At 36.0% G+C, this 15,003-nt stretch overlaps 1 pseudogene; it reads left to right on the plus strand.

Moving 5' to 3' along the window:
* Positions 1-9,306: 9,306 nt before the first annotated feature.
* Positions 9,307-15,003, plus strand: part of LOC141562020 (F-box-like/WD repeat-containing protein TBL1XR1 pseudogene) — a 32,800-nt pseudogene continuing 27,103 nt past the window's right edge.

The following is a 15,003-nucleotide window of genomic DNA, read 5'->3' on the forward strand; positions in this document are numbered from 1 at the left end:
ATTCTTGGGAATATGGCAGGCAAAACTTTTCTTCTGCTTCATCCTCCTCTCCCTCCAGCCTTACAGGAAGTTGTCTAGAGACCAACAAAAACCAATTGGCTCATTATTATTGACCAAGAGGTAGGAGTGTCTGCTGATTCTCTGTTATCTGATCAAAAGACCAGGCTAGTCTCAGAAACCCAGGCACTATGGTGTCAGTGAACATGCTCACACGCTATTAGCTATAGTCAATGATCCACACCCTGTTACTCATCAGATTGAGATGGGGAACTCTTCAAATTAATTTATAACTTCCCTTATTACCCTTCTTCTCTTAAGAAATTGTTTTTTGTTAAAATAGCTAGAATCAGTTCATTAAGAAACTTAAGTTTAGTTCAGTCATAATCCAGCTCCAGTGACTTCAGATTTGTGGAAGCATTATCTTTCATGTACAGCACATATTTATTGGTAATCAAAGTTTTCAGGATTGGGAGGTGAAGTTTCAGACTTTAGAAATGTTAAGGGAGTATTTTGTCAGGATTTTCTATCCACAATTTGCCTATCTTTTCTTGTCTTTGAGCAGAAATTTTTTTAAAAGTCATTGTGCTAGGATTCACTGAATACCAAGTGAAATGCCATGAAGTTTCTTGAATAGCATGACTGCTAAAACACATGTTCAGCTTTTCTTGGAATTGAAAATAGTTTCCTTGTAGAATAGTTGGAGGTGGAGAAAGAGGACCATTTCATGTTCAATCATAACTTTTGCTTAAAGACTCTACTTCATTGCCTCCCTTAATATAAAAGGGCCCAGTATATCCTGGTGAATGGAAGTAATTGGGCAATTCTTTAGTGTTCTAAAGCCATTCTCAGTATTGTTGAAAGACAGCAGTGTTAGTGCCACTTTGTCCTTGTCAGATGACAGCAGGAGTATTATGTTCTCTTCTAGTCAATATGTTTTAGGATAAATTGTAGAACCTACCCTAAAGAGAAAGCAGGATCAGAAGTTCTTAATCTAGAATTCATGAACTTAAAAAAAAAAAAAAAAAAAAAAAAAAAAAAAAGTGAAAACTGCCTTTTGGTAGAAGTGATTTTCTTTGTAATTGTGTTTATTTTGTTTTATGAATTTAAAAACATTATTCAGAGAAGGTGTCTCTAGGCTTTGTCTATCAAAAGTTTGCATAGAATTCAGTAAATAAGGTTAAAAAGCTCTGCTCTAGAGGATGAAAGCCAGGATGGAAAAGTGTCTGTAGCTCATGCTACAAGAGAATCAGTTGAAGGAACTGGGGATATTTAGTGTAAAGATTTGGGATGTAAGTTGTTCTTAAGTATTTGAAGAGCTCCCATGTGAAGAAAAGATTCAATGTGTTTCAGTTGGCTTCAGATAAGCTAGTGAATAGCAATAGATAGAAAGTGTAAAAAGAAGGATTTAAATTTGATGTCAGGGAAAACTTTCTAATAGTAGAGCTATTCAAGAATAGAATGGGCTGCTGCAGAAGGTTTTAGGTTCCTCCTCATTAAAGATCTTAAATCAAAACTTGTCAGTTTTGCTATATGGAGAATTCTTGCTCATGTATGTATTAGTCAAATGTCCTCTCAACTCCTTTCTTACTCTGAAATTCTGTGATTCTGGGAAATTCAGAAAAACTGAAGGCACATCTATATAACTCCTTTGTTGTTGATTCTTACTTATTGTGCAGACTTCATTCAGAAACAAAGCAGTTTAGTAAGTCAAGTTTTTGTAGTCGTTTGATCAAAGAGTTATATACTCTTTTCTCTAATAACCTTGAAGATTTACTTTGGATAGGCATTTCAGAAATTTGTTTGAATTGTATACTAACCACAATGATTCTTTTTTTTTCACTCTACATATTTTCATGATCTTCCTAACACTGGTTTTGGCCGATTACTATTTCTAGCCTAGCAATTTACACATTACCTTGGCTAAGGTTCCCATATGTATTGACAGATGGAATAAAAAGCACAGAAATGTATTTGCCACAAGGTAATTTCAAAGGAATGAACTTAATTCTTTTCCTAGAAAAGAAAGCTTGATGTGATTTTGTATTTGATGATATATATATTTCATTGGTTTTGATGTGAAATAATTTGGCAGTTGTAGCCAAAGATAGGGCATAAGGCTTAATAGAGCTAGAGCCTCAGTTACAAAGAATATATCTTATGTGGTAAATTTGGCTGTTCAAGGATTCAGGTAACCCAGGAAGACCCAAATATCTGTTTCTCATGAATTTTACTTAGAGTGATACATTTCTCTTTAATTTGGAGGGTCCTTTCTCTATTAAGAACTGAGCATATGACTCCTCTCAGAGACATCCTTAGTGAAGACTTGAAAAGAAGATTAATTTGATGATCAGTACATCAGGCTTGAAGTCACTACAAACTTCTTGGTACCTGGCTTATGGCTGTGGAGCATCTTTGGTTAAATTTTGTCCTGCCAAGGATTGCCAAATTAAATCATAAGTGATATAGATCATGAGTAATGTATGTTTTATATGTAAAATTTTATAAGTAATTATGACTAATATTCAAAGGAAGACCAATTGGTCCACAGTAGAAAAGGCTAAGTTGTGATACAGAAGGGAAGAATGGTCACTTTTGAGAGCCTCAAATAAAAAACAAGCTCTGTGAATAGGCATATTCCTGCCTGGAAAAAGATATTCCTGCAGTTGATTGCCTCTAGGTACAAGCCTGTAGTAGCTCATTATAAATCAAGGCAAATCAGAGCAGTTTTCCCTGGAAGTAAAATGAATTTGCAGAGACCTGGAGCACCCAAAGACATTCTTGCATGGAAACCTTGTGTTGTTATTAGTTACAGAGACTGATTTGTTGCACAATACTGCACGAAGCCAAGGATTTACTACCATTTTTTCTTCTTCATTCAGCAATTTCTCCAGGAGGACACTAGGTAACTGGTTCTCCCCTACAGCAAAATTGTAAAGCAGAAAGTTGTTGTTTGGCATTTGTTCTTCACCCTGTCTTTCAGCACCTTTCACCCACCTGCCTTGGCAATGCCTTTCTGCTTTTTCCTTAATGCTTCTCCTTTGCAAAGCTTGCCCTCCAGAAGAATCCTGACATCTATTAGTCATTTATACCTTAATATGGATTTGTCTTTGTATACCTTTCCTGTTGGTGGTTACATCTAAAGTCATCTCAGTGTAGAATGAAAGGCATGGGAAGGAATGTCAGATAGCTTATATTTTAACCTTTAAGTCTCCAAATGTGACTGAAGATCAGAAGACCTAGCTTGTAACCACTGCATCACCGGGGGAATAATTTAATTTTCTCATCTGTAAAAGGATTGGGTTGGATTAAATAATTTCTAAGGTCATGCTAGTTCTAACATTCTATAGGCAGATTATAAACCTTCAATGAATAAATACTTTAATACATAAAATTTCAGGCAATGTGTGTTATCAGGGAGAGACTATTTTTGAATAGAGGCCTCTTCCTGACCCTATAAATCAATGCTACATAGTCAGTTTATTCTTCCTACACAGCACACTAAACTGATGTTTAACTGGCTGCCTGAGTTTGAGGTATGAAATGTGCTTTTAAAGGTTCTTCTTTATTTTTACTTACAAGAATTCTAAGAAGAATCCTATATATATCACTATCACCATCATCATCATCATCATCATCATCATCATCATCATCATCATCATCATTATAACAAATTATGATCTAATTTTGACTTCACAAACACTATGCAAGGATATCCTATAAACTCTGTCATTCCACTTATTTTACAGATGGGCAAACTAAGGCAAGCTTAAATGGCTTGCTCAGGGTCACAAGCTAATAAGTGTCTGAGGCCATAGTGGAATTCAGGTCTTTCTGATTCTGGGTCCAGCATTCCATCTCCTGAACGAACTAATTGCATGATCAACCTAGACCAAAAACAAAATCCTAAAAAAAAATTTGATGCTTTCAAACTCCAGCTTCATCAAATAAATAAAAACTCCCATTGTAATAAACTTTTAATACTATGTGATTGGCATGAAAAGTCAGATCTCACTTCATATCTACCTAAAAGAAGAAATATTGGGCAATTAAAAATTCTAGTCCTGGTTACATTTCAGTTTTTCAGGGAGATGAGGCTAGTATATACACAAGAAGACTTTTTTTTTTTTCCAAATTCAATCATACATTCACTTATTCTGCAATTTATTGTCAACTTGCAACTTGCTATGATTAATTATATTGAAAATATGACTCTGGAAGAGTCGTTGGGGATGTAGGAACTCTCACCAAGGCAGATTATATCCATCTATGACTATAGCTGGTAACTATAGTTGATAAGTACCAAAGAGTTTCTCGAAGTTATAGCAATAATGAGGGCTAGGTAACTAGGCCTTTGTACTTGAAGGTGACAAATTGAAAGGGTACTGACAGTATTTTATATATATATATATATATATATATATATATATATATATATATATATATATATATATGTGATCAATAGATCTTAGCATAATTATTCAAAATAGAAAAACACCAGATAGTAGTTTATTGTGAGATTCTCTCCTGCCCTATCTTGCTCCTTCCCATCGTCCTTTACATGGTCTCACAATATTTACCACAGATATGGCTTATAATTTTTGCTACTCACTCCCGGTGAAAAAAATCTGAATTATAGCTCTTAGAATCCCATAGCTAGTAAAGTCTCAGAAGCAAGATTTGAAAGAAGACTATTCTGACTACAAACCCAGCACTCTAATTGTAGCTTCTGTTGTCCTTTGAATTATAGAGCAGTGGTCATTCTGACCTCCAGCAATTTAAAACCTCCAACACTTCTGGCTAAGATTGATTTCCTGGAATGATACATGTGATTTTGTGTCTCTTGGAACTAAAACAAAACTGAAACTTAGGGCCACAAGGAACAAACGAGCATATCTCATTATAACCATTGTCCACCAACAAAATTAAGTCACAGAAGTTTGATCAACAGATCATAAGGCCATGCTTCTTGTTCTTTGAAATCCCAGATCTAACTATTAGAAAGATATTTCTAGATATTTCCTTCTAGTGGATTTAGAAAATTATAGGTAAAAAGGTATAATTTATTATTATAGTTAAACTTCACCTGCCTTTTTCATTTAGTAATATAAATGTAGTCATTTTCAGGATATTTTATGTGTCTACTTAATGAGAAATATTTATGTATCTTTATATGTTCCATAATTCCTTTTACTTAGTAAAACTCAAAAAGCATTTGATAATTGGCTGATTATATAGCTCATTCAGTGTTTTCCTTCCTTTTTGCTTGTAAATGTGAGAACAAGAGTAGTTATTTTCACTTGGCCTTTATTAAGTATTCCAAAATAAATAAACTGTAAATAACTGAATTTTAGTAAATATGAAAAAAAATCAATATCAAGCAACATCAACTCATTTGATTCTCACAGCAATATGGGGAGACTTAACTAATTGCCCAGAATTACTAGTTAATATTTAAGGAGGCTAGATTGGAACTCATATATTCCTCCCTCCAAGACCAGCACCTACCTTATCCACTCTTTCACTTAGCTACCTTGCTTACAAAAGAGCAGAGCAATCTTTACAGTCAAAGAACTTAAATTCTAATAGGAAAGACAACACATATAGAGGAATGGTGGCCAGGCAAGAATGTGTTGGTTATGGAAGTGAGAAGAGTCATGGGGAAATTTTGGCAAATACTTGCTATGATCATTAGTGATCATCTGATTATTATTCTCAGAGGTATAGTTAGAATAGTGTAATGAGTCTGAGACTGAGCAAAATGAGCTGACCAATCATGGCACAAGGTCACCAGTGTGAGAATTTTAGTCTAAATTGGAGAAAAAGTCTAGAAAACAATTGGTAAGGCTTGGTGATTTCTAGGAAGTGATTTGGTAGGGTTGAAACTGAAAAAAAAAAATGAGATGGATGCTCATGAGTGAACATTTTAATTTGTCATACTTAACATTTTGGAGTTGCATATAAGTTTTAAATCTTGATTTTGTACTTCCGAGTTCTGTCCTCCAGTTTCACCTAAATTTCTTGCTGCTGGAGAATTCCTGTCTCCTTTGCTTTTTTCATAAGTAACAACAGTTGATTTTAGGAGATAGCCTTAATCTAAGTATAGCTCCTTCCACATTTCATGGAGGCAATATTTGCTGTCTCACTAAGAGACTTAACTAAGGTGCAAACTCAAGAATCACAAAACAGAAGGAAATGCTTTTGTTTTCCTGAAAAGAATGAGGAGACAAAGTTTGCATAAAGGGGAATTTGGGGGAATTATTTTTTTCTCATCAATTTGTTGAACAAGTTTCTTAATATATATTTACTCATTTCTGACCTGTGATTTCTTTAGGCAAGGACACTTCTTCCCCTAAATGTAGAAACTCCTGAAAATGCAGGTAGTAATCTATTTATGAGTCTTGAGACCGTAAATATATTTTTAGGCCAAGAGAAACTAAAGAACTGATCCATGAGGCAAACAGGCAAAAGGTTCTGATAAAGATCAGTTTAGCTCCATGGTCCCATCCTTTGGGGAGATGGTCCAATCAGAAATCCAAGTTATGTCAGACTCCTGAGATCCACCCTCTCTAGGGGTCTCCAGCAGTCTCACCTTGCTTTATTCTGTCAGGAATCCTAGTCATGTTCCTGAGGCTAAATTTTCCTTATAAAACAACTTATGGTCCATGACTTTGCTGCTACTTCCTTTGGGTCAGCTTGCCACAATACTCTGCCTTTTGGTGTCTTTCCCCTTCCACTCCTCTTCCCTCATTCCAAGTGGTACCTCCCCTAACTTCACTAAACTTCCCAATCCCACTTCTCCTCCTTATAGCTAACTCTTTTAGGGTGCTGAGCCCCTTTCAGTATTTAGTCTGCCAGCTAAGGACATGCTCCAACCTCATGGAATACTCCTGGGAAATTGTGAGTTCCACTGAGAAACTTGTCTTTTATATGCTTTCCCACTCTATTTCACATTTACCATCCCTTCATTTTGTCTGTGACCAATTTCCCCACATATATCCACCTTTTGTCAAAGAGAACGGCCATTGTGAATTCTTCCTATAACTGAACCCCAACTTTTGGTGTCTGCCATCATTTGGTGACAAACCCCACATCATAGACTGTATCTGGTGATGTGGCTGATGTAGTGCCAAAAATTATTTACGCATCACTATTTAGGAGAAGCATCAAAAGTTGGGGTTCAATCATGGGAAGAATTCACAATGGCCATTCTCTTTGACTAAAGGTAGATCCATTTAGAGAAGAGGTTACACACAAAATGATGGGCGACAATAGGTACCAGGAATGTTAACTATGAATGAATTGGGAGAGCATAGAAAGGGGTTTTAATAATAAATCATGAAACTTGCCATTTACCAGGAGAAAAGAAACACCCATGAGTTTAGGACATGCTCATAGCTGGCATGCTAAATCCTGAAAAAAACAGCACCCCAAAATAATTAGCTAAAAGGAGGAAAATTTTTGGGTCAGGAGAAACATCACAAAGCAAATTGGCATTAGGACAGACCAAGTGGCATAGAGGAGGGGTTAAGGGGAAAGATACCAGGAGGAAGAGTGCTGTGGTAGACTGACCCAAAGAAGGGCAGTAGTGAAGCCATGGACCATAAGTTATTTTGTAGGGAAAATTTAGCCTCAGGGATTTGACATAACTTGGATTTCTGACTGGGTTACCTTCAGAGGGTGGGACCAGGGAACTAAACTGATCTCTCTTATCAGAGCCTTTCTCCTACTAGCTCCAGGGAATATTTTTTTTTTTGACCAATTCTTCAGTCTGCCTACACTCTCCATTTAGGACTTCATCAGCTGGCAATTGCAGTTGATAAATCCCAAAGAATTGACTGAAGCAAGAACAAAAACTAGAACTAGGCTAGTTAATATTTTCTCTGAAATTTAAAATCTTATTTGCTTGTGTTGAGGGATAAGACATCCTAACAATGTATGGGGGTCCCCAGGTTAGTTTTGCAAAAGAATTCATAGTCTCAGTCTCCAAGTTAAGTTTGGCAAAAGAGGGTTTATTGTGACTTTGAGAATTCTCAATGAGCTCGGATCTTGATTAGGAAGATTGCAGGAAATGGAGAGAAATTTTTAGTCTTATGTAGGTAGCCTGGAGCTAGGGAGCGTTCTCTGGGTGAATTAAGGGTGGAGGGTAGGGGTCTAGAGAGTAATCTCCAGATTAATTAAGGGTGGTGATTACTTTAGGAGTTTCCCAAGGCTAGAAGCTAAGGAGTGATCTCCAGGGGAAACACAGCCAGAAGACTCAGGGTTTTCTGACCCAGGTCTCCCACAAAGATCAGGGGACCAAAGAATTCTATTGCATCACTTGGAAGCAATGAGAATTTAAATAATATATCCAGGATCATAAAGTGAAGTTGTGTCAAGAGGCTGGCCTTGAATCTATGTCTTCTTGAGACCAGCTCTACATATGTCACTGCTTGTTCTATTCATTTATACCTTCATTTAAGACCTATTCTGGTCATTTACATTAGTTGCATATAACTAGGTTTTCAAGGAATATACCAATGAATTTAAAGTGACAGTCTCTAATAAACAAAAACTTAGAAATATGGATCAAGAAAGTTGCTCTTTGTTAACTATCAATAAGAGGAGCAATCAATGGACATAGACTTTGAGCAGACAGTGAAAAGCCAAGGTGAAATATAACAATGCCTATTCAATATCCCCAAAATTGCTGTGTTTGCTAATTAAGAAGTAGTTCTAAATTGTTATTAATTCTATCAACCCACATTTGGGAATGTTCAGATTCTTTTGTATGTAGAAAGTAAAAATCTGTCCTCCTTTTGGGAAGAGTAGTAGTCATAAGACCAAAGATTTAAGCAAATAAATCTGCGTTTATCCCCAGTATCAACATCAGGCAGAGTCATAATGAACCAAATAGTATGAGAAAAAACAGTCTAACTCCTGTCTTAAGAGGCCAGGCTCCATGGAGACTAAACCTCTCTATAAAGGTAAAGGGAATAGATTATCCTGAGACAATCACAGGGGGGGGTTTTAGTTCTTGCTGGCAAGATTCTTGCTTGAGTCCTCCTTAACAAAATAATTCCTCATCTGAAAATGGTCATTTACCTAAGAGCCAGTATAGCTTCAGAAGGGGTCAATGAATAGTTGATATGGTGTTTACTATCCAACAATTCCAGGAAAAAAACGCCAAAAACAGAACAGAGATCTGTGTACAATGTTTGCAGATTCAAGGTCTTTGATACTGTCAGTCAGGAAGGTTTATGGAAAATTATGTCAAAATGTAGTTCATAGGTATTGTATATCAATTGCCCAGGTTCTGTACAATGGACAATGCACTCCCTAGTCACCAATGGACTGAAACACGACTGTGAGCTTGCTCTCATGCTTTTTGGCATGATGTTTTCAGCCATATTGTCAAATGCCTTCGGTGAAGAAGACTATGGCATTAAGGTCAAACTCAATCTAAGCACCTGTGGGTCCAGAGTTAAGAGAGAATGGGCACCATGCCATAGCCCCTTGGGCCTATTTGCAATCCTCAAAGCTAGATATGTTAATCTCAGGATTGGGGCCTCTTTATAGTTTTTCCTAACAAGGAACACTTAGAAAGGTAGCTGATCTTTTCTCTCCCTCCTCTCATTGCCCCAGGGCACAAAAGCAAAGAATGGGGAGGAAAAACTTTCCAACTCATTCCTTTATTTACTTTTAACATGATTTCCTTCCCCTCCCAGGTAAAGGAATGCAGAAAGTTTGAAAAGTTGCTCTCTTAGGGTGTGGCAGCAAAATTTTCAACTGAAAACACTGCTGGATATTTAGTCAATTATACTTTTTATGTTTTCAGGAAGTTTTTGTGAACTTTAAACTCCCTAGATCTGAAGCCTACAAGTTAAGCTATTATGTGAAAGATTGAAAAAAAAAGTTTTTACATTCTTCAAATTTATTTTTAATATAAATTATGTTCCAAATATATTCTGGTAGAGGCAGGGATGTTTTGTTATATGTAGTTAATGATTGCGTGGGACAGTATCGACCACAAAAACAATCAAGAGTGTCTCAGAGTAAGAAAAAGCAAAAAGGGGTTTGTCACAATCTCACAAGAAAGTACATTTCCCATCTGACAAAGTGTTTGTCAGCAAAAAGAGTGCAAAGCATAAACTGCAAAACACCAGATTAAATAAAACAGAAGCTCCCCTCTTCCTTGACTTTTTCTCCCATTGCTTGGGGGAGTCCAGGTAAATCTGGAAATCTACCCAAGAAACAAAAGAATACAATTCAATTTCCCTAGACAATTTAGCAATTCTAAGAGTGATCATGGGCAACTAGGCAATGCAGTGAAATCAGGAATACTCACCTTTATGTGTTTAAATCTGGTCTCAAATATTTACTGTGTGACTCTGGACAAGTTACTTAACCCTGTTTGCCTCAGTTTTTCATCTATAATATGGATTGGAAAAGGAAGCAACACACCACTTCATTATCTTTGCTCCAAAAAAACCCAAAATGGGTCATGAAGAGTTGAAACTATTAAAAAACATAAAAGAGTTGTCAGAGAGACAAGTGCACTGGAATAGGAGAAGTTAACTTTGCTATTTATTGCCTGTCTTACCTTAGACAAATACTTAACCTTTTCTTCTCACAAAACATAAGGGTTGTGTTGTTCAGTAGTTTCAGTTTTGTCTGATTAGCTATCCACTCATTTGGGATTTTAACAAAGAAACTAAAACCTAAAACATATTGACTTCCCTAGGATCACATAGTAAGTATGTGAAGCCAGATTAGAACTCAAGGAGATGTCTTTCTCATTCCAAGCCTAGTATTCCATCCATTATCCCACTTAACTTCCCCTAAAGGTTGCATTACAGAAGGCTTAAGTTTACTTAGCTCTAAATTTATGATCGGAAGTTCAGTGGATAGACTGTTAGAACTCTAACTCTAAGGTCAGAGAGACCTCAGATTCTTGCCAGTATCTCATTGTGTGTGATCCTAGGCAACTTACTTAACTGCTCCTTAACTCAATTATTCTTTCTGTAAAATGTCAATTAGGACTCATCTCCCAAGGCTGTTGTGAAGATAAAATGATAAAGAGTAGTATGCAAATAGTGGTTATTACTTTTTACTGAAATGAGATATTTGTAAAGTGTTTTTAACAAACTTTAAAGCATAAATGTAATGCTGGAGAAACTGAGCATTAGAGAACAATTCAATAATTTATTAGATGGAGAGAAATACCGGGACCAAATGGATCCATGGTTTGGTCCCAGGGCTGAACGAGACTATCATCTCAAAGAATCCAGCCCTGAATGTCGGACACAAGATTCTTTTATAGGGTAACAAGAACAATGACATAATGGGGGAGGTACCTAGGATGGGGATGGGGATGACCTAATTGGGGGGGAGGAACCTAGGATGAGGATGACGTAATGGAGGCAGGCATAATGGAGGGAGGTACTGGAGAGGCTCCTGATATTCTAATGATGTCTACAATGGATAAAGACCTTTATCCCATCAAATATTAAGAGGGAATGATTATAGCCTGAGGCCTAAGATATAAGATCTTTATCCTAACATTAAGAGGGAATGATTATAACCTGAGACAGAGTAACTGAATAGGACAATTAGGGAAACTGGGTCAGGATATTAAAAGAGAACTGTGGTACAAAACTATATAAATTCTAATTATCGGGCAGTTGTTCCAGGGTGAAATTATGTTTATGCAAGGAGAATTTGTTCATGTTACTAATATTAGCATTATATCTTCTATATAGTTATAGAATTGTCCAATATTATGTAGGGATTTTGATGGATTTTTGGGATTAAGTATAATGTGAATTTGAGCTTTAACGCTTTCTTAATTGATGGCTCCTTTTAGGCCTACAATGTTTTTGTAAATTTTTCATTATCCTCTAAAGAAGTTTGTTTACATGTCAAAAGAGATGTCCCCCTTTTGGATATCATTTAAATTTAAGTTGGGTTTAATCAGAACTTGAATTAAATTTAAAGTTGAACTTAAATTCGTTTTTTTGGAATGTATGGGGTGTTCAGGGAGAATTAGCACCTCTTATGGAAGGGCTTTCTGAGCCTATTTTAGGGCTATTTATCCATCTTTGATGTTCATGTTGACTTCAAGAAGTGTATACAGCAGCTACACCCCAATAAACTGTCTCAGCAGACTGATTTACCCAAGCTTGAGGGCAACTGACAGGTCTCAAACCTAGAGGTGAGTAAGGGAGATATTTACACCAAACCTTGAAGGCTTCCTCTATGGAATGAGCCGATGAGAACAATTTGTAGCAAAGGCTATTGAGGCTGCTGAAACAGGTGCTGTGGAACACTTAGAGCTTGGTCAGAAATAAAAGACGCCATGGCCAATCACACTATCCCAGCTATTGCTAGTCATCTTGATTTTGTCTTAGCACTGGATTTTGATCACTCAGGAAGACAGAGGGAGACTGCAACTCTAACTCACTTAAATCCAATTCACAAACAAATTAAAGCATCATCTGTGATATCATTGGTCCTGTTCAAGAAAGAAGGATTTTCATTAAGTTTGGTAGAAAGAGCATTGGCATTGCATATAACAACTGGTGTCCTCATTCTGACTCCAACTCTTTGTGTAATCCTGAGCATTCATTTCTGGATCTATTCAATGAAGACAACATTTATATAGTACTAGAGCAACTAACTAACTATCAATGGATAGCACACTGGGATTGGAATCAGAAAGACTCATATTAATAAGTTCAAATATGGATTCAGACACTAAAGAGCTGTGTGATCCTGGGCAAATTATTTAATTTTGCCTCTGTTTCCTCAAGATGGGAGAAAAAATTGGCAAACCACTCCAATATTTCTGCCAAGAAAACCCCAAAAGAGGTCATGAAGAGTCAGATACAACTAATCAACAACAAAATTTACCCCATACAGTTGTCAGGAAAGCATATTAATTTGAATCATTATTTATTATTGGTGAAGGTACTAGTTAATTTATTGCAACTTTTTCAACTTGACCAGCTCTCTGTACAGAAAGATGGGAAACAGGAAAAGCCAAAGATACTGAATTTAATGATCACAATTTCTGGAGAAGTTACATTTATGAAGCACATGTGCTCCAAAGTCCTTCTTAGTCTAATACTTTACACACATTCACTTACCTGTTCTATGATCTGATTTACTGATCAGTGGGCTTCACTTCTATAATATGTACACTAATGCTTAATATTCCACAAGAAATGACACATATGTCATATTTGAATGGGATAAGAGACCAAAGACTGGAGATGGATGTCAGAGGTCATCAGCAAACCTTTCATTTTACAAATTAAGATTAAAATCCTGGGAAATTGAGTGATTTTTCCAAAATTCACTCAAGTTGTAGAGTGGAGATTTGAACCAGGTTCTTTGATGTCAAATCTAGCACTCTTTCTGTTGTATCATGGTCTTAACAAGACAAATAAAATGAAATGCTTCACAAGAACTTTTCTTAAATCTCCAAATTAAGGCAAAATTCTTCTAAATAGAGGAAAATTAGTTAATTATTAGTATTCAAGATGTTATTTTTTTTTAAATAAACAAAATGAAACTACAAAATATATTCTGAGTCCTTTAATCTTCAGACATCTAGGGATTTGAGAAAGAAGAAATCAAGAAGGGTCATAGAAAGAGCATTTGCTTAAGAGTCAAGGAAATCTGAGTTTAAAACCTTGGTTCAGTAGCTAAAATTACATGTGATCTTGGTAAGCTGTTTATCTTTTCTGGCCTCTATTTCTTCATCTGTAATTAAGGAAGTTGAGTTGTCTATGGTATTATATTAAGTCCCTTTTTCTCTTAAAAAAAAAAAAAAGCATGACTATAAACACAGAGGAAAATCCATCTGTTTCTGACTCATTTACTCATGAATCATTAAATATATTTCATAAATGCTATTTGATGCCTCAGATCACTTTGAAAGCTTTGAAAGGTAAACCTAAAATGTCTCAAATTGCTTCTTTAACCCGTTTTCCTGATGGAATTTGAGTTGGTTCTGAGCAGAGTGAAATGATGTTGGCCTTGGAACAATTTTCACCTCTAGTTAACTTCCCATGTTTTTTGGCTGTATATGTCTTCTTATCATGGAATTGCGAAATGAGAATATGATCTAATACAATAGTTATTCATTTAACATTTCCTGTTTAACAGCCCCTGTTTGAGGCTCAGTGCCTGACATGTCCAAGTTGCTACAGAGCTTTCTTTAGGATGAGGACAAAAGATCTATGCCTTTCTAAAAGCCCAGCAAAGACTTTGCCAAAAACTGTTCACTGAGAAAAAAAGCCCCACTAGGGGCAAAAGCTACCTTCCTTGTGTACAGGATTCAGACCAAAATTTGAGGGTGCAGTGGATAAAAGGGCAAGGAAAAATAAGCATCTTTTCTGTGCTATTTTGTTTTTATCTCTCTTCTCCGGGAAGAGAAGCTTGGCAATATGAAATGTGAAGTTTAAAAACAGTAAATGAGAGTCTAGATTTGAATGATGGGTTTTCTTTTTTTGTTTATTTGTTTCTCCTAGGCCAAACACTGATCAGTTACAGAAACCTGAACATTATGGGCACTATTAAAAGTGGATTGAAGTGAATTGAATTGATCCAGGTAACTATGGTCCTGTAATTTTCACAAATACCTTAAGATTCAGATTTACTAGGTAGCTTCCAGACAACAAATTATTATCCTACAAATGTGCTTTCTTTGTTTTTTAGTATTGAGAAAAGTGTTTTGTTTTTTTTTTTGTTTTGTTTTTTTACTCATTATGCCTTAAAATTCCCTAGAGACCAGGCAATACTAAATTTAAAAATTTTCTCCATACAAGATGATCAAAGAAGGAAAATGATTCAAGCCAATAATTTCTTTTACCAACAATTCAACAAACAGTAAGCAGTGACTACCACATACGAGGCTGTGAGGCAACATGGAGGGTACAGATGGTAGCACAGTGGATAAGATCTGGGAATCAGGAAAAATACTTGCTTTTAACATTTACCTACTAAGTGACTCTGGACAAG

The sequence above is a fragment of the Sminthopsis crassicaudata genome, chromosome 3 (genome assembly GCF_048593235.1).
Source record: "Sminthopsis crassicaudata isolate SCR6 chromosome 3, ASM4859323v1, whole genome shotgun sequence".
Lineage (NCBI taxonomy): Eukaryota > Metazoa > Chordata > Mammalia > Dasyuromorphia > Dasyuridae > Sminthopsis > Sminthopsis crassicaudata.